At 32.5% G+C, this 20,841-nt stretch overlaps 1 pseudogene; it reads left to right on the top strand.

Moving 5' to 3' along the window:
* Nucleotides 1–845: 845 nt before the first annotated feature.
* On the top strand, nt 846–964 carry LOC118609521 (annotated as a pseudogene).
* Nucleotides 965–20,841: the final 19,877 nt, after the last annotated feature.

The following is a 20,841-nucleotide window of genomic DNA, read 5'->3' on the forward strand; positions in this document are numbered from 1 at the left end:
TGCCTTCATATTTCTAATTTTTTTTTAATTTTTCAGGAATTCTCCTTCCGTGTTGACTTAGGATCAAAACTGGGGTCTTCCCATCCTCAGGCTTCTATTTCCTGTCCACCCAGGAAGCCACATCATTAACTTCCTATCTCCAAAAAAGGCTTATTCAGAAGGCAGACCAACCTGTAGTCCACCATTTGTATATGTGGCTTGCCAAAATGGGCACTCATTTCAGTTTTCCTTTATCAGACCTTTCATGTATGAGTAATTAGGTGGAAATAAATTAGTATAATTGTTTCTCCATGTATAATTACATAATAGTATAATTGTTTATTGATGTCCCTATGCCACTTTTAAATTTAAACTTTAGATAGACTTTAGCAAGATGAGAGAATCAGAGGAGAACAAAGAGAAAAGAATGCAAAAGCATGAAAAAAAAAGCCTACATGAACTATGTGATACCATTTAGAGAAGCAATCTGTGAATTTATTGGAGTCCCAGAAGGTGAGAAGGAGAACAGGGCAGAAAGGTTATTAAATAAATAATGGCTGAGACCTTACCAGATCTGGAGAAAAATTTAGTTGCCAAATTTGTCAAGCACATAGGACTCCAAACAAATTCCACTTAAAAATGTCCTTTCTAGAACACATTATAATAAAACTGTCAAATATCAAAGACAGAGAATCTTAAAAGCAGCAAGAGGAAAGAAGCTTGTCACTAAGAGATGAACTTCTTATCATCTTAAAACTATCAGTTGATTTCTCAGCAGAAAACTTATAGGACATGAGAGTGTGGGATGATACATACAGAATGTTGGGGTGTGGGGTTAAATAATGCCAACCAAGAATGCTTTGTTGGTCTATGGCCATGCTACCCTGAACAAGCCTGATCTTGTTTGATCTCAGAAGCTAAGTAGGGTCAGGCCTGGTTAGTACTTGGATGGGAGACCACCTAGGAAGACCAGGTATTATAGGCATAAAAAATAGGGGATTGTAGTCTGACAAGATCCTTGCAATCTGTGAGGTCAACCAAGGGTTGTCTTTCTTTAAAAAAAAAAAAAAAATTAAACAGAATACTTTGTCATGCAAAGCTGTACTTCAGAAATTAAGTAAATGAAAAGGTGTTCCCAGATAAACAAAAGTTAAAGGAGTTCATCACCATTAGACCTGTCTTACAAGAAATGCTGGAAGTTATTCTTCAAGCTAAAAAAAGGATGCTTAATGAGTGACATGAAAACACATGAGAATATATAACACATTGGTAAAGTAAGTATATAGTCAAATTTAGAATACTGTAATATGTTAGTGTTAATCACTTAACTATACTAAAAAGTTAAAAGACAAAAGCTATAGACTGCTATATCTGTAGTATGTTCTATGTAAGCCTTATGGTAACCATAAAGCTAAAGATACAGTTGACACACAAAATATAAAGAGAAGGGAATCAAAGTACACCACTAGAGAAAATCATTAATTCACAAGGGGATTTGGCAAGGTAGGAAGAAATTAAGAAGAGAAATACAAAACAGTAAGAAAACAGTAAAACGGGGAAGTCCTACTTATTAATAATTACATTAAATGTAAAGGGTTAATCTATTCGATCACAATGCATATAGTAGTTGAATTAAAATAATCCAATATTATGCTGCCTTCAAGAGATTTACTTCAGTTTTAAGGTACACACATAGGTTCAAAGTGAAAGGATGTACAAAAAATATTCCATGCAATTAGAACTCCAAAGAGAGCAGGGATAACTAGTTCTATCAGACAAAATAGATTTTGAGATAAAGACAGTAATAAGAGAAAAGAGGATCATTACATAATGATAATAGGGTCAATTCATTAAGAAAATATAATAGTCATGAATATATAGTCACCCCAAATCACCACCTAAATATGTTAAGCAAATACCCATAGGTCTGAATGGAGAAATAGACAACAATGCAATATTAAGGACATTAATAACCCACCTTCAATAATGGGTAGGTCATCCAGAAAGAAATTCAAAAAAGGTTGGACTTCAACTATACTTTAGAGCAAATAAACTAACAGACATATAAACAACATGTCGTGCAACAGAAGCAAAATATACATTTCTCTCAAACGTACATGGCATATTCTCCAGAACAGACTATGTTAGGTCACAAAACAAGTCTTAGCAAATTTAATGATAGAAATCATAATAAGTATTTTTTGTAACCACAATGACATGAAACTAGTAACAAATAACAAGAGGAAAAGTGAGAAATTCATAAATATGTGGAAATTAAACAACACACTCCAGAACACCAATTGGTCAAAGAAAAAATCAAAAGATAAATTAAAATATATCTTGAGAAAAATGAAAATTGAAACACAGCATCCCAAAACTTTACAGGATGCAACACAAGCAGTGTTAAGACAGAACCTTATAGCAGTAAACACTTACATTAAGAAAAATGACATATTATTAATAAACAACCTAATTTTCCACTTGCAGGAGCTGCAAAGAAAAACTAAGCAAAAAGTTAGCAGAAAGAAGGAAATAACTAAGACAACAGCAGAAATATATGTAATAATGACCAGAAAAAAATGGTAGGAAAAAATCAATGAAACTAAGAGCTGTTTTTTGAAAAAAAGATTAGAAAAAAAATTGACAAACTTTAGGTAGACTAATGAAAAAGAGAATACTCAAATACAATCAGAAATGAAGGAGGAGACATTACAACTAATTCCACAGAACTGGGTATCCTAGTCAGAGAAATTAGGCAAGAAAAAGATATAAAATACATAAAGGTATCCAAATCAGAAAGGATGGGGTAAACTTTTCTTTGCAGATGATATGATCTGACACATGAAAAATCCTGAAGACTCCAGAAACAAACAAAGAAACGCAAACTTTAACAAATTCATTATCTTTGCAAGATGCAAATTCAGCATGTGAAAATCAACTGTGTTACTATATTCTCACAACAAAATATCTGAAAATGAAATAAAAAAGACTATCTCATTTACAATAGCATCAAAAATATATATATATATGAGTAAATGTAAGCAAGGAGATGAAAGATCTGTGTGTCGAAAACTGTAAGGTCTCAATGAAAGAAATTAAAGAAGACATAAATGGAAAGATTTGCCATGTCCATGGATTGAAAGAATTAATATAAATATATTCATATTATCCCAAATCATCTATAGATTCAATGCAATATCTTTCAAAAATTCCAGTGATATTTTTCACAGAAAAAGGAAAACAATCCAAAATTTGTATGAAGCCATGAATAATCCCAAAAAGCAAAAGCAGTCCTGAGGAAAAAATAAAAGCTAAAGGCATTACATTTTCTGATTTTTAAATCACATTATAAAGTTACAGTAATCAAAACAGTATGATGTTGGCAAAAAAATAAACACTTGTACCAATGGTATGAAATCGAGAGCCCAGAAATAAATCCTTGCTTATGTCCAAATAATACTCAATGGAGCAAAGAAAATCTCTTCAATAAATGCTGCTGAGAAAACTGGATAATCGCATTTAGAAAAATCAAATTAGATCCCTTTGCAACACCATTCACAGAATTCAACTTGAAATAGATTAAAGACAAACTGAAACTGGAATTCCTAGTAAAAAGAATAGAGAAAAACTCCTGACATTGCTTTCAGCAATGGTTTTTGGATATGACACCAAAGCACAGTGTTTAATAAAAGCAAAAATAAGTAAGCGAGACTAATGAAATTAAAAAGCTTCTGCACATCAAAATCAACAATTAACAAAATGAAAAGGCAACATAAGGAGTAGGAGAAAGTATTTGTAAACTATCCGGTGAGAAGTTAATATTTAAAATAAAAGTAACTCAATAGCAAAAAACAAGTAATCTGATTTTTAAAAATGGACAGAAAACCTGAATAGATAATTTCAAAGAAGACTTATAAATGGTCAGCAGATATATGAAAAGATGTTCAACATCACTAAGCAGCAGGGAAATAAATGCAAATCAAAGATACAATGAAATATTACTTCATATCTGTTAGAATGGCTATATTCAAAAATATAAGAAGCAACGGGTGTTGGCAGAAAAGTGGAGAAAAGGGAACCTGTGCACTGTTGGCGGGAATGTAGGTATTGCTACTGTGGAGAACAATACAGAGGATCCTCAAAAATTAAAAATAAAACTGCCATATGATGGAGCAATCTTATAGGTATGTATTCACAGGAAATTAAGTCATAAATTCTAAATAATATCTGCATTCTCATGTTCATTGCAACATTATCCATAATAGTTAAGACATGGAAGCAATCTAAATTAATTCATAGAAGACGAATTAATGAAAAAGATGTAGTATGTATGCACAGTGGAATATTATTTAGCCAGAAGAAGGAAATCCTGCTATCTATGTTAAGACAGATGCACATTAAAGGCATTATGCTACATGAAATAGACAGAGAAAGACATACTGTATGATATCACTTTTGTGTGGAACCTAAAAAAGCCAAACATGTAGAATCCAGAAAGTAGAATAGTGGTTGCCAAGGGCTGAGAGGTGAAGAAATGAGGAGTGGTCAGTCAAAGGGCATAAACTTCCATTTGAAGATGAGGAAGTTTTGGAGATCTAATGTACAGCATAGTGACTATAGTTAACAGTATTGTATTATATACTATAAAACTGCTAAGAGAGTAAATCTTAAATGTTCTAACTACACACACGAAAACAATTACATGAGGTGATGAAGGTTTTACATAACCTTATTGTTATGACTATTTTGTGATATGTGTATTAAATTACCATGATGTGTACCATAAATTTACACAATACCATGTAACAATTGTATCTCAATAAAGCTGGAAAAATAAAATAAAATAAAACTATTAAGACATTTTAGAATTACAAAAATATGGGGACGATGTAGATAATACAGTTTCCATACCTCTGACCCAGTTACCTTTGAGATTGGCATGTTACATCTTTATATGTTACATTTGTTATGATTAATGAACCAATATTGGTACATTATTACTTAGATTTATTTCATTTTTTTGTTCCAAGGTCCCATACCATATTACATTTAGTTTTCTCATATCCTTAGGCTCCTTTTAACTGTGACAGTTTCTCAGACATCCCTGTTTTCAATGATCAGGTATTTTGTTGAATGTCTGTTGGGATAAGTATGATTGCTTTGCATGAGTACACTGAGGTTGCGAGTTTGGGGAGCAAGACCATAGGCGTAAAATGTTATTCCTATCACATTATATGAACTGTATGTACTATTGACGTGACTTACCACTGTTGATATTGATCTTGATCCTCTAGAAAAATTAGTTTTGGTCAAGTTTCTTTTCTGTAAAGTTCTTTCTTACTCATTTCCATACTGTCACTGTGAAGTCTTGTTTCATTTTATGTCATTTTAAAAATAAAATGCATTTAATGATCCCAATCTTAATTATATGGTGTGTGTGAACATTTCCAATTCTACAAGAGAAACATGATGTTGCATAATTTATATCAATGAAAATTTCTAATATGTGTCTAGACATAATAAAACATTGTGTAGACTTATTTAATGAATACATAAATAGAAAAGGTAATTTAAAAGAAGAATTTCACAAAGAAAAAAAGAAGAATCACAGTGTAAATTCATGTACTTAAACTCTTTGGTATACATGTAAATTTCTTTGTATAGAATGTATTAAAAATCAATTATAAATATTATGCCTTTTTTAAAAAACTTCAAACTTTCATATATTCATCTTTCCAAATTATAGAACCATAGTTCACAGTCCCTTTTCTTTTTTTGGAAGGAAAAAATATATGCTACATTAAATTTTTCACATAAATCATTAAATCATTTCATTTAAAAGGAATTGCTTTATTATTATCAGATTAAATCAGATTTTCCCCACCTCCAGTGATATCAGTGAAATTAAATTGTATTATGCAAAACTATCCAAAAAAAAACATTACTTTTAAAGTTCTGCTTTACTGTTCCATAAAATCAATTTTAATTAATTCTTGCATTTACATTTGATTTAAAGTTGAGTAAAGTTTCAACATTTTTTCCTTGAAATGATTTGAAATATCTGAAATAATATTAAATATTTTGTACTGTGTACAATTATATTTTTCCTTAAGAGCTAATATTAATGTGTTCAATATGTAGCTGATTATAGTTCTGAAATACTATATATCTGCAGAATATAGCTATTAGCAAAGATTTATGACAAAATATAGAGTTTATATTTTCCAAATTTCAATATTGTCACATATTAGTATAAATTTATGAATTGGAGTTTGAAATCTAATTTAAATATGAAAAAATAAAATGTAAAATTTTTAGTCAATATTTCCAGTGAATGATTAGAAAATAATATATTAAGATGAAAAGCAAAGAAAGACTGGGAAAACTCTGAAGACTGAGTTAAAATATAGCATTTGATCTTACAGTGTTCATTAAACCTATATAAGTAAGCCAGTGATAATTTAAAATAAGATTTTTTTTATACTAGTGTTAGATGAGGATAAGAATAGAAATAATACTTTTCTCAAAAATTTTAAGCCTCCAACCCTACAAAGTGATTTTAGACTTTCATCGTTATTTAATATACATTTTATTTAAATATTAAGCTATTGATTTATGGGTTTTTTGGAAAATTTCATCTTTTAGCATCACAGCTACTTCAAATCCATTTGAAACAGTTGTCTAATCAAATTTATTCAGGTAACCTTTAGTAGTTTAAACAGCTTAATTTTTAATGCCACTTATATTTGAAAGGTGCTCAAAATATTATACTATTCAATATTTAATGATATTGTTACCAAAAAAAAATAAGTAATTTAATGCCAGACCCTAGAAGCATAGAGATCACTATTTTTAGCTCTTGAAACCAAAAATGTCTATTGAGATTTATGTCTTTTTTCATAATTTAATCATGTGGTTTAAGTTGTTGCTACCTTGGCAAAAATATAGTGTAACAGCACAGATGTGACTGTTAATTGAAAAGTCTCTTGTGAGAGCAAATAGATTTCTGGGTGATGTTTTGAGCAAGATTTAGAAAAAATTTGAGTATACAAAATCCTGAACTTATAAACATTATGTGCCTAAGAGACCACTATTTTTTTTTTATCCCTAGCAACCCTGCCTAGTGAAGACAATTTAACATAATTTACAAATAAGCCTGAATCCTTTTATATTTTCTTTAGGTGAACCATATTACTTCCAGCGCCAAGACTTTTATTTAGTTTTTGACAATGTAGCTTTGTAATTGTAAAAATATGTTTGTTAAGTACGTAGGTGATAGGCACATTTGTGTCTTTATACCAATTTTCACATCAGTGATACACAAAATAGCTGAAATTGGCTAAAATAAAATTTCATAAATAATTGATTATACCTTACATAAGTTTAGATATAAGAAGAAATTAGTGTGCTTTTCTAAATATTCAGAAAAATACATATAATAAAATATAGCTAATTTTACTATTGGTTACCACTAGAATATTTTGTGCATGATATAAGTTATTTTTGTAAAACTATCAAATTTTACCAGATATTTATTTGTATCATACTGAATATTATTTAACTCACATACATTAAAAATATGTCAAAATATGTACACGAGAGAATCAATGGTTGTTAATATTATGTATATGTAGTGTAATTTAATATAATCTTCTAAAGCATCAAAAATTTTGTAATTTCCAAGTTGACACTTTTTTCCAGCATATAAGAATTCCCTAGGAATAAGTCAATCAACTTAGCAAGCTACTTGACTCTTATAAGGGAATATGCTGATAGCGACTTTATTCTTTAGACATATATAAACACATTCATACATACACATATGTATAACAAAGCCTCACAGAAGCAAGCACACACAGACTCAAATATGTAGAATGTGTATGCATGCATATATAGGTGTGTATATTTAACAGTATATCTTTGCCAAGATACAGAGGAAATCCAGGAGCAGTGTAAATTTATACTTTTATAATTGATGTCTACAAAGACTTCAAATCTGTCACTGCACTAATGAGATTTTTTTTTCTCCTAAAAATTCAAAAAACTTCAGTAAATATGTTACACTCTAGTATTTAGTGTTTTTTATGATTTTCTTACCTTTTTGTTTCTGTACTTCAGAGTTTCACATGCCCATGAAAGTACATGTCATTCTTTTGTAATCTGTCTTCTTCCTCTGAGGACTTTCAAATTTTTCATTGTTTTAAAGGTTCTGCAGTTTCATTAGTAAATACAATGCTTAGGCCTCATTAGAATATTTGAATAAAAGTTTATATGGATTTATTTAATTATGCATATTATGCATAATTAAGCATATGCATAAATACTGTCTATGCCTATTCTGCCATCTCCTGGAAATCTACTTAGAGAATACTGAGTGGGAGTTATGTTCTACCTTCTTGAATCAGGATATCTACATAAATTATTTGGAATTCTTTAGCATAGGAGATCTGTTTCTTTCTGTTTATTAATTCATTTTATCATTTATTGGTATTGGTATATACTAAGATTTTTTTTTACTACTTTGTACTAATACTATATTTTGTTGCACTGTGCATAGTGGCTTTCTTCTAAAGAGTTACAGTATGGAAATGAGTAAGAAGAATTTTATAATGAAGAAACTCGCCAAAAACTAATTCTTCCAGAGGATGAAGGTCAATATTAACAGTGATAGATCATGCTAATAGGCTATAGAGTCAATATAATATGATAGGAATGACAGTTTACATCTATGGTCTTGCTCCCCAAATCATAACCTCAATCTACTCATGCAAAGCTATCATACAAATCCTGATGGACTCCATAGTATACCCGGGTAGAAAAAAAAAATAATGGAAAAAGTCTTAAATTTAAAAAGAAAAAGCAAAGAGAAAAAAATAGCAACAAAAGAAAAAAACAAAGCAAAATAAAAACAAGAAACAAAAGAAAGTACATCTTCCCCTGAGGTAGCAGAGAAATAAGTTATTTCAGATGCAGTTAAGATTATAGGTAGTTGAATATCCTCGATGACTTAAGGAAGTATGAGAAACTCAGAAAATCAAAGCCATCAATAAACATTTTACAAAGCTAACTAGGAAACTGGAAAATTGCGGAAAGATTGCAGAAGTCTCTGAAACTTCAGTGCCGCTCACTGGCAGAGCTGAGTGATTTGCCAGGATAGGATATAACATCCTTGGTAAAAGAAATGGGAATGATTATTGTAGGATTAATACTGGATTGGAGTATGAGGGACAGTTCATCCCAGGGGAAAGGAAATTTTATAAATAATCAAAAATGTGATTGAAATGATGAACTGTATTGTCTAGATCAGCCAAGAAAAAAAAGTCAAACAATAAATAGGGTTATTAACTTAGGAGAAAATGGTTATTTCAAAGACTTGGGTATAACAATAGAGCTTAAAAGTACCAGTGGTAGAAGGAAAGACTTGAGTGAAATGGCATGATAAAAAATACTTAACAAGTAGAGAACAAGATTGTGACATTGAAGAGTCATCGGCCATTTAAGGAACAGCTGTGAGAGTTACTAGAAGAGAAAGCCTTTCATCTTTAACATATTTCTAATGGAGGCAAACTTTCTAAACCTTGGTTTACTTATATAACAAAATAAAATAATGTGGCTTATAGCAATATTGTGAGAATTAAACAATAAATGATTAATACAGATTGGCACATTGTTATGAAATATTTTCCATGTATTAATGCAGTTCTTGAATTAATTTATTAATTTGATATTGTCTCTTTCCTCACTAACAAAGGGGCCACATGATTAGTGTTCCTTTTAGTTACATTTGCCAGAATTTTATTTTTCAAATGAAATATTGCCTCTGTCTGGAACCTACTTTTCACTGGAATTTTATATGTTTTGCTAAGTTGATTTTGTCTGTCCTTTCACAAATGCAAATCTGTACCAAACCTTTCTTGCCTTTTGTGTTCAGTGCGTTGGCCACAAGCAAAGTCGTAAAGTTCATCGAACCTTCTGAAAGTTGTTTTTTGGTCTCTGGGTATCCAGTCCACAGTGGTTTGTTTAATGATTTGACATGTGCAGTACACCTTTTCTAGGCATGGTAGATTGCCTCTTTCCATCATTCTCATATATTTGGTCTTATTTCTTGTTACTAGCACGTAAGGAAATGTGTCTTTACATTGTTCCGCAAACTATTCTGCCTGCATTGTGAGCTATCACAAAAAGAAAAAGAGAAAAGTTAAAGAGTTTCTCTTTATCTGCATCAGTAATTTCACATCTAGTAGTGAAGTTTTTATTTTTATGTAGTTTGCTCAAATGTTCTTTTTTTTCCTATTACATTTTTCATTAAAACGATTTCTGTTTCTCAGGTTGGAGTCAAACTAGAAATAATTATTGACTGATTTCTCCACCATTAACTCTGAGAGTTTCTTGCTTGTTGCTCAGCCATTTGGTTGTAGATATATTAATCTATTTCGCACAATGATTTTGGTATTGTTTTAATATCTCTTGTTTCTTTCTGAAAAACTTAACACCTTGTATGGAAAAATTATCAGCGAGGTATATAACTCTCCTTCTGTGAAATTAAATAGGATGGAAAATTTATGATTAAATTACAACAGTTCTTTTATCTATTCTTCTGTTTATTACTCTATAATAAGTATTTTGGTGTCAAACTAATTTCTCAATTTTGTTCCAAAATAGAGATTTTAGAGGCAGCATGATGTTTTCTTAACTCTTTCAGTTTACCAGGATTCCCATAAAATGAGTCTTTAATATGTGAGAACTAAGAAATAGGAAATGTGTAAACTTTTGATGGCACTTTGATATTAATCACATTTCCTTTCCTGGGTTGTACTCAGTGTTGTAATTGAGTTGCTCTTAAGTGTACTAAACGGTACTCTGGAAGGTATAAAAATGCTATCTGATGATGACCAGACGGTTACGATCCCATGAAAGTCAGATGATTATATTGACCCCTGTTTTACTAATCTTTTTTGCTCACTGATTTTCTACTATATAACTATATTTAGTGCTAAACAGTATGAGTAAATAAATATATATTGGCTTTTTAATGCTGTTATTGAATAGTAATAGTCATATTAGATAGTTCTGTGGTAATTTATTTGGCTCAACAGGCAGCCAATTAGCACTGTAGGACATAGCAATATCACAAACAAGCTTCCGTGTATTTCAGTATTAAATTAGTTTTCTTTTAACTCAGTGAAAATAATGCTAATGATAAGATATAATGAGTGAACATGCATTCTTGAGCATTTTCTTTTATCTCTAATTAATTTTAGCATTCTTTGATTTCACATTGAAGGAGATTCATTAGGAAAAACACACAGATAAAATGTAAAATTTTATATGATGTAAAGAGCACTGTCCAAAGTACAGGTGTATTTCAAAAAATTTTAATTAAAACAATGGGACTCGGGAGGAATTTTAAAAGATGGTAATCTCTAAGCTTGATAAACTGGAAGAGCCATCTAGGTATAGTTAAATATTATCTTTTCTTGGCATATATACATTGAAGAAAATGAAAGATTTAATTTACTATTGTACTAAGAAATATTTTATGTTGACATAATTTTTATTTTAACATTGAGATTTTCCTTTAATTTATGTTCTTTAATAATTCTTTCTAATGGCACAAAACCTTAATTTCATTTTCATTCACTGAGGCATTCCATTCACTAAGGAATTATGTGCTGATTCCGATGTATAGAAAAGTTTCAGAGTTGTGGATCTCAGTTGGTGCGGTTTTTGACAGCACTCGGCATGCAAGGGGTCATAGGACCCAATTCTGAGGAAAAGTAAACCTGGGAGAAATTATATCAACATTTAAATGGTATTTTACACATTACAGATAGATATATGATCCATGTCTACTGACTAGAAAACATTTTTAAAAATCTGGATTGAAAGCAAAAATGGCAGAGAGATGTCCCCAGATCTCTCTCCTTGAAACAATAATAAGCTGAACATCTAAAATGCAACAAAAAACACCATAACTGCACACCAGCATGTCTAAGCTTGGAATCTGTTCATAAAAACTACCACAGGTCAGAACCCTAGGTGTCAAATGGTAGACTGGTAGAAATAAAGAAACTGTCTCTTGCAGGTACCAGAGTTCCCTGTAGGGGGAGGGGAGAAGGTGTGGCGACTTCCCTGAGCAACCCTGCCTGGGAGAGTTTGTGAGTTTCATGCAGTCAGTGGCAGTGCCTAGTTATCAGGATAGAAGGCAGAGAAACAGGAATGGCAGAAAAGCGGGGATGGCAGAGAAACAACAGTTGATTTTTGCCGGCCATGGTTGCAAAACCGAGGCTGAACTGCAACTCCCAAACCCCCAACCCAGAACCCAGAGGAACCCTCCCCCTATACTCTCTGAAACCAATAACTGTGGAGCCCCAGAGGAATCTTAGCAAATGCTGCTGAGCAAACTGCTGCTAACACTGAAAGGGACTGAAACTGAGTGTAGCAAGCATGATTAAATATTTACAAGAAAATAGAGGCATTATACAAAGGGATTATTAAGGTTTTATATAAAGCAGAGATCCAAGAGGCATAGACACCACCTACTGGAAACCAAAAGAAAAGTGCACTCTTTGCAGCAGGCTGAAGAGAGACCTTTATATAATAAATATAAGAAAAAGCAGAGTACATATCCCTTAATGCCCAGGAGGAGAAATAAACCATTAAACACCATTAACAACCAAAGTGACAAGGCATTTCAAAAAGAAAGAGCAAAATCTCCGGAAAATAAGCTTACAGACATAGAAATGTGCAACTTAAATGACAGAGAATTCAGTATGGTACTTCTGGAAAAACTCGATGAGTTCTAAAATGAGTTATATCAACACATTTGGGAACTGAAAAAAATAACTAGATGAGCAGAGCAAGGAGATTCAAACCCTCAAAAAGAACAGAATAGAACTTCTGGAGATTAAAAAGAACACACACACTGCAAGAGTTGAAAAATTAAGTAGCAAGCTTGGGAAATACAGTCGACCAAATGGAGGAAAGGATCAATGATATTGAAGACAGAAATGTAGAAATAAACCAGAAGGAAGAAGAGAGGAACCGAAAAATGAAAAATAATGAAAGAGAAATTCAAGAACTAGCTGATACCGTCAGGAGAGGAAACATAAGCATAATTGGCCTTCTTGAAGAGGAGGAAAAGGAGCAGGGACTAGAAAGTATTTTCAGACAAATAGTTGACAAGAATTTCCCAAGTCTAAGGAATGAGCTGGAGCTTGGAATTCAGGAAGTCAACGGAAACCCCAATTAGTCAACCCAAAAAGGCCTTCGCCAAGAAACATGGAATTAAAATTATCAAAAATCAATGACAAAGACAGAATCCTCAAGGCAACCAGGGAGAAGAAAATGGTAACTTGCAAAAGAAAAACCATTAGATTATCCTCAGACTTCTCAGCACAAATATTACAAGCCAGAAAGGAATGGAATCAAATATTTAAACTATTAAGTGAAAGGAACTACAAGCCTAGAATAATGTATCCAGCAAAGCTCTCTTTAGATATGAAGGAGAACTTAAGACCTTTCCAGACAGACAAAAATTGAGAGAATTCTCCGCTATGAGGCTTGCACTACAGGGAATACAGAAAGGGATCAGCTCACCTAAAACAACATGACAAACAAAACAAAACAAAAACAAAAACAAAAACTTAGGAGTAAAGTGACTATCAGGCAAATAGAAGCAGAAGAGTGCAACCCTTATTAAGAACATTATAATCTTAACAAGAAGAGAATTGCTATAACAAGGTAGTAATGAAATTTCACCATACATAGGGGCAAATTGAGATAATGATGATTGAACAGGGAAGGATTCAAAGATCCAAATTTGCGAAGGAGAATGGAGATAAGGCATGCACAGAAGAAAATGGATGACTATATATATATATTATATATTATATTATATAACTATCTTTTACATATTCATAATGTTAACCACACACAGAATATTCAGAACTGACGTGTACAACATAAAACAAAAAGAACCAGAGGGAAAATCCACAAAAGCCAACGAAAATAAATAAATACAAAGAAAAGAAAGCAATGGAAACACCAAACTACCAGAAAGCAAAAGATAAAATGGCTATAAAAAGAGCTCATATTTCGATAATCACCCTAAATGTAAATGAACTGAATGGACCAATAAAAAGGTACAGAGTTGCAGAACGGATCAAAAAACAAAACCCAACCATATGCTGCCTTCAGAAGACACATCTCAGCTCCAAAGACAAATATAGACTCAAAGTGAAAGGATGGAAAATGGTATTCAAGCAAATGCCATTTAAAAAATAGTGGGAATAGTGGTACAAATATCAGATGAAATAGACTTCGAAATAGCAAAAAAATGTAAAGAAAGATACTGAGGGACACTTCATAATGATGAAGCGTACCATGCACCAAGAAGGCATAACATTTATTAATATTTATGTTCCCAATCAGGGAGCCTCAAAATATGTAAAGCAATTACTAACTGAACTAAAGGGAGAAACAGACCAAAACTATCATAATAGGGGACCTAAATACCCCACTGTCAGATATGGACAGATAGATCATCTAAACATAAAATCAATAAGGAAATAACATTCTTAAATGATACATTAGACCAACTGTGCCTAAATGACATTTACAGAGCCTTCCATCCCCCAAAAAACTGCTTATGCATTTTTATTTAGTGTGCATGGAATATTCTGAAGAATTGACCATATATTAGGACACAGAGATATCCTCAACAAATATGAGGGTTGAAATCATACCCATCATGTTCTCTGAGCACAATGCTCTGAAACTAGAGCTCAACTGCAAAAAGAAAGCAGGAAGAACCACAAATACATGGAAATTAAACAACATGCTACTGAAGAATAACTGGGTCAGAGAAGAAATAAGAAGATCAAGAGATACATAGAAACAGATGAAAATGATAGTACAACATATCAAAATTTTGGGGACATGCCAAAAGTGGTCATAAGAGGAAAGTTCATATCATTACAGGCCTATCTCCAAAAGCAAGAATGAGCCCAAATAAACAACCTAACGCTTCATCATAAAAAACTAGAAGTGAAAGAACAAATGAAGCCTTAAGTCAGCAGAAGGGTAAAAATAAACAAAATTAGAGCAGAAATAAATGAAATTGAAAACAAACAAAAAATAGAAAAAATAAATGCGACGAAGAGCTGGTTCTTTGAGAAGGTTAATAAAATTGACAAACCCCTGGCTAGACTCACTGAAGAAAAAAGAGAAAGGACATAAATATAAACAAAATCAGGGATGAATTAGGGGAATTAAATTTCGACTGACATTACATAAATACAAAGGATCTTAAAGAATACTATGAAAAAGTATATAACACCAAATTTAATAACCTAGAAGAAATGGACCAGTACTTAGAAAAATATAGTCTTCTTAGACTGAATCAAGAAGAACTGGAAAATCTAAATAGACCAATCAGCAGTATGGAAATTGAAACAATCATCAAAAACCTACCAAAAAGTAAAAGTCCAGGACCAGATGGCTTTACCAGTGAATTCTACCATACATTCAAAGAAGATTTCATACCTATTCTCCTCAAACTCTTCCAAAGAATTGAAGAGGAGGCAATACTTCCCAACTCATTTTATGAGTCCAATATTACCCTGATATCAAAACCTGGTAAGGATAAGAAACAAAAAAGAAACCTACAGACCAATATCTGTCATGAACACAGATGCAAAAATCCTAAATAAGATACTAGTGAACTGAATTCAGCAACATATTAAGAAGATTATACACCATGATCAAATGGGCTTCATCTCAGAGGCACAGGGATGACTCAACATACACAAATTGATTAATGTGATATACCACATAAACAAATTAAAAAACAAGAATCATATGATCATATCAATAGATGTAGAAAAAGCCTTCGACAATATACAGCATCCATCTATGATCAAAACACTTCACAAAATCTGTATAGAAGGAAAGTACCTTAATGTAATAAAGATCATATATGACAAACCCTCAGCCAACATTATACTTAATGGTGAAAAATTAAAAACCTTCCCTCAAGATCAGGAACAAGACAAGTCTGTCCACTATCACCAGTGTTACTCAGTATAACATTGGAAGTCCTAGAGAGTGCAGTCAAACAAGGGAAAAATTATAAAAGTCATCCAAATAGGAATCGAAGTCAAACTGTGACTATTTGCAGATGACATGATTCTATATATAGAAAACCCTAAAGACTCCACAAGAATACTACTAGAAACAGTAAGCAAATACAGTAAAGTCTCTGGATGCAAAATCAACATTCAAAAATCCATAGCATTCTTATACTTCAAAAATGAAGTGTCAGAAGAAGAAGTGGAAAAAATAATTCCTTTTGCAATTGCAGCAAAAGAATAAAATACCTAGGAATAAATTTAGTGAAACATGTGAAGGACCTATATAATGAAAACTATAAGACCCTATTCAAAGAAATCAAAGAAGATATAAAGAAATGGAAAGATATTTTATGTTTTTGGATTGAAAGAATCAATATAGTTAAGATGACCAAATTACCTAAAGCATTATACAGATTTAATGCAATCCCCATCAAAATCTCAGCAGCATTTAAAAAATAATAATAAAACATTAAAAATCATCAGATTTGTATGGAACCACAAAAGACCCTGAATTGCCAAAGCCATCCTGAGAAAAAAGAATGAGGCTGGAAGCATCACTCTGCTCAACTTCAAATTATATTACAAAGCGACGGTAATCAAAATGGCATGGTATTGGCAGCAAAACAGACACATGGGCCAGTGGAACAGAATCGAGAGTTCAGAAGTAAACCCATATTTATATGGGCAAATAATTTTCAACAACAAAGCCAAAAACTTACAGTGGAGAAAGAAAAGCCTCTTTAATAAATGGTGCTGGGAAAATTGGAAGGCTACCTGCAAAAGAATGAAATTAGACTGTTGTCTATCACCACACACCAAAGTTAACTCAAAATGGATTAAGGACCTGAATATAAGACCTGAACCAATAAAAATGCATAGAAGAAAACATAGGAATGAAATTCAAGGATTTAGACTTAAAGTAATTTTATGAATTTGACATCAAAAGAGAAGTACAAGCAAAAATAAAAAAAAATGGGACTACATCAAACTAAAAAGCTGCTGCTCAGCAAAAGAAATCAACGAAGTAAAGAGACAACCATTCGAATGGGAAAACATATTTGTAAATAATGCATCTGATAAGGACCTGATATCCAAGATACACAAAGAACTCATACAACTCAATAACAACAAGAAATCAAACAATCCAATAAACATGGGCAGAGAACCTGAACAGACACTTCTCCCTAGAAAACATACAAATGGCCATCAACTGTATGAAAAGAAACTCGACATCACTAGCTATTAGGGAAATGCAAATCAAAACCATAATGAGATACCATCTCACACCTGTTAGAATAGCGTTAATCAAAAGGAAAGTAATAAAAGCTGGAGAAGATGAGGAGAAAAAGGAACCCTCATACACTGCTGATGGGACTGCAAATTGGTACAGCCACTATGGAAAACAGTATGGAGATTCCTCAAAAAACTAAGAATTGATCTACCATATGATCCAGCAATCTTTCTGCTGGATATTTATCCCAAAGACTTGAAAATGCATATCCAAAAAGATAGTTGCACACCAATGTTCACAACAGCATTGTTCACAGTGGCCAGGACATGGAAGCAACTGAAGTGTCTTACGATAGATAATTGGCTAAAGAAGCTGTGGAACGTATATACAAAGAGATGAAATAGTGCTATTTGCGACAACATGGATGGACCTTGAGATAATCATGCTAAGCGAAATAAGCCAGACAGAAAAAGTTGAAAATCACATGATATCACTTATATGTGTGATATAAACCTAAAATGAAACAAATGAAAAGGAGAAACAGAGACTCATGGACATGGACTGTAGACTAGTGGTTACCAGAGGGTAGGGGGTGGGGCAGGAGGGTGGAGGTAGATGGGATAAATGGGATCAAATATAGGAGGGTAGAGGAGTGTGAAGTTGGTAAAGGGGATCAAATATATGGTAGCTGAAGGAAGTTGAACTTTTGGTGGTAAACACGCAATAGAATATACAGATGTCAAATTATAATGTATACCTGAAATTATATAATTTTATTAACCAGTGTTACCCCAATAAACTTAATTTTTAAAAAAGTTATTTTCATATTCAAGAAGTGAATAAAGCAGTTATGAAAGCAATTCCATCATTTAAATCCAGTCAGTCATGACCTTTTGGCATAGTTGTTTTGTTGAACTATCTAGGTACCTTATCTGATGGTATTACTACAAATGTAGTGGGAAAAGGTGCTTTCATAGAAATAGCTAAAGCACTAAGATCTCATTCAAGAAATAGTGCAATGCAATTTATGAGTTAAAATATTTGATGAGAAGTTGAAGGAACTGTCAATAAAAGTAGGGAAGGAAAAATATGTAAAAACATGGCTTATTAAGTTCACATCAGGAGTTTAAAAGTGCCACTGCCAGCATCTTATCAACAACTTAATAATTTTATGGTACATTTGTTATATATTTATTTAATTTTCTAACATTATACTTTACAGTGCCACCCTTTGACCTGGCCAAGAAGTGCTTAGAGTTTCTGAGTTTGGCCCTACATATTTGAAGCTCTCACTCTGGCTCTTGGCTCTTTTCTGCAGGACCAAGAGGAGAGTATACAACTTAATGAGCACAGCCTCCCCATTTTAGATACACTGGAAGTGTCCTATGCTCAAAATCAGCCTCAGTTGAGCTCCAGGGCCTATGCCAGCTTCGTTGCCAGCGTTGTAATGTTTATGAAATTGACATATGTTAAGTAAAGCCGTCAAGTCAGGGTGAGCCATGGTTCAACAAAGATCACAAATAATACACCTTTGGTAACCACACAGGTAGGTCAAAGCAGGGTACAGGCAGAGAGCAAGCAGCAGGACCTGAGGCATGTGCCTTTTTTAGGACCTGTGGTTGGAGTATTTTGGGGTTCCTGGGCTAAGGCCAGATTAGTCAATTCAAACCAAAAAGAGGGAGGTTTTGGTAAGCACTGTGTCTAAGGCAGGAGTCCCAACCCCGGGGCCTCATACAGGATACTAATCCATGGCTTTTTAGGAACGGTGCTGCACAGCAGGTGAATGATGGACAAGCAAGTGAAGCTTCATCTGTATTTACAGCTACTCTCCAGCACTAGCATCACCTTCTCAGCTCCACCTCAAATCATCAGGAGTGCCAGTCTCTGATGCCACTGATATAAGGGGTATACCAGGGGAAGGAGTTCGGATATAAGAGAGACTGTTTATAATTAGGAGCACTGAGAAATTCTTATCAGGAACATGCAATTGCTTGTGACTGTGTGGGCTGTTATCTAGATCATGAAATTGAGGGAGAGGCTAGTGTCAGTTCAAGGTTTCTAAAGACCACTTAGCCACACGAATGGATAAGGAGGCAAAAATATTGTAGAGTAGGAAGGCTAAACTCTCAAAAGCCAGTCAGTAGTTCATAGGACAAAACTCCCACATAGGCCTAAGTCTAATTTCACGAGGCTGCTCAAAGGGGAATGGTCTATAGTTCTGTAGAGACTACACTGTAGACTGAGTTTGAGTGAGTAGGCTAGAGTATACGCATGAGTGAATGGAAGGCTTTTGATAGTATTGGAGTGAACTAGAGTGGAAAGAGAAGGACAGTGTGAGCCTTCTGAATGATAATTAAGATGTATTTATCAAAGTAGGAAGATAGCAAATATTTTACATAATAGTTTGGTAAATAACTTAAATATCTCTACATGTGGCATGTGATTTTTCAGTTTTATTCCTTTCCCAGAACTACAAATGTTCAGGACCTACCCAATGCAATTTTTGTCCAAAACGTCATAGATTATAACATATACCACAATTTAATTTGCTACAAAAAGCAATTCAGAAACATTGGCAACTAAACAATTACACGATTTTTCTATAACATATTTTATACTTTCTGAAAGGAACTTTAGACTAACTTAAATATATATTTTTATAATAGATCACTTTTGTGCTTAATATATCAGAAAAAAAGTTTAATAAAATAAACTTTCATACCTATATCTTTTTTTCTGTATTCATATTAAAATGAACTTTCATACCTAAATCTTTTCTGTATTTATATTCTGGATATTCTGATTTGGTTATAGATTCTGGTGTGTCTATTCTATCTGTGTTTTTCGTGCAGTATATTACCTTGTGTTTTGAAGAGCACTTATCATGCAGGATTTCGCAACAGTACTGTTGTGTTTTCTTTTGAAATTCTTCAGGTTACTGATACCCCTTTTCTAATAGCTGATGTTAGCATATTCTTCATATTATTAATGTCAATAGAAGCATTTCAGACTAAGTTAACACATGTTAAAGAAATGACATCGTCATGAGATTCTCTTAACCAACTATGATTGCAAAACATTTTAATTTAAGAAATATTAAAATGTAAATATGTGTATGCATGCATATATACATGAGTGATAAAACAAACTCATTCATTTAAACAATTATAACAGCATTAACTAGAAAAATCTCCCACTCTCTTTTAGCTGGTTTTTGTTGTGTCAGCTCTTGAGTATTTTAATATTCCTCTCTTTTTCTGCTTCCTTCATCCTTTCTGTTTTCTTTGTGTAATGTAAAGATCATTGGAGATATTTATTTTTTATGCTTATTACTAACATATACCTGATTCATTATCTGAGATACTGATGAAAATCCTAAGGGTTTAGATATCAATTGATATTAACGATAAAGTCCATAGCTTAATCAGCTACATTTTATCATATTAAAAATTAATATTTCATAGATACTTTACATACACTTAATTATATTAAAAAAGT

Source organism: Rousettus aegyptiacus, unplaced genomic scaffold (assembly GCF_014176215.1).
Source record: "Rousettus aegyptiacus isolate mRouAeg1 unplaced genomic scaffold, mRouAeg1.p scaffold_m13_p_11, whole genome shotgun sequence".
NCBI lineage: Eukaryota > Metazoa > Chordata > Mammalia > Chiroptera > Pteropodidae > Rousettus > Rousettus aegyptiacus.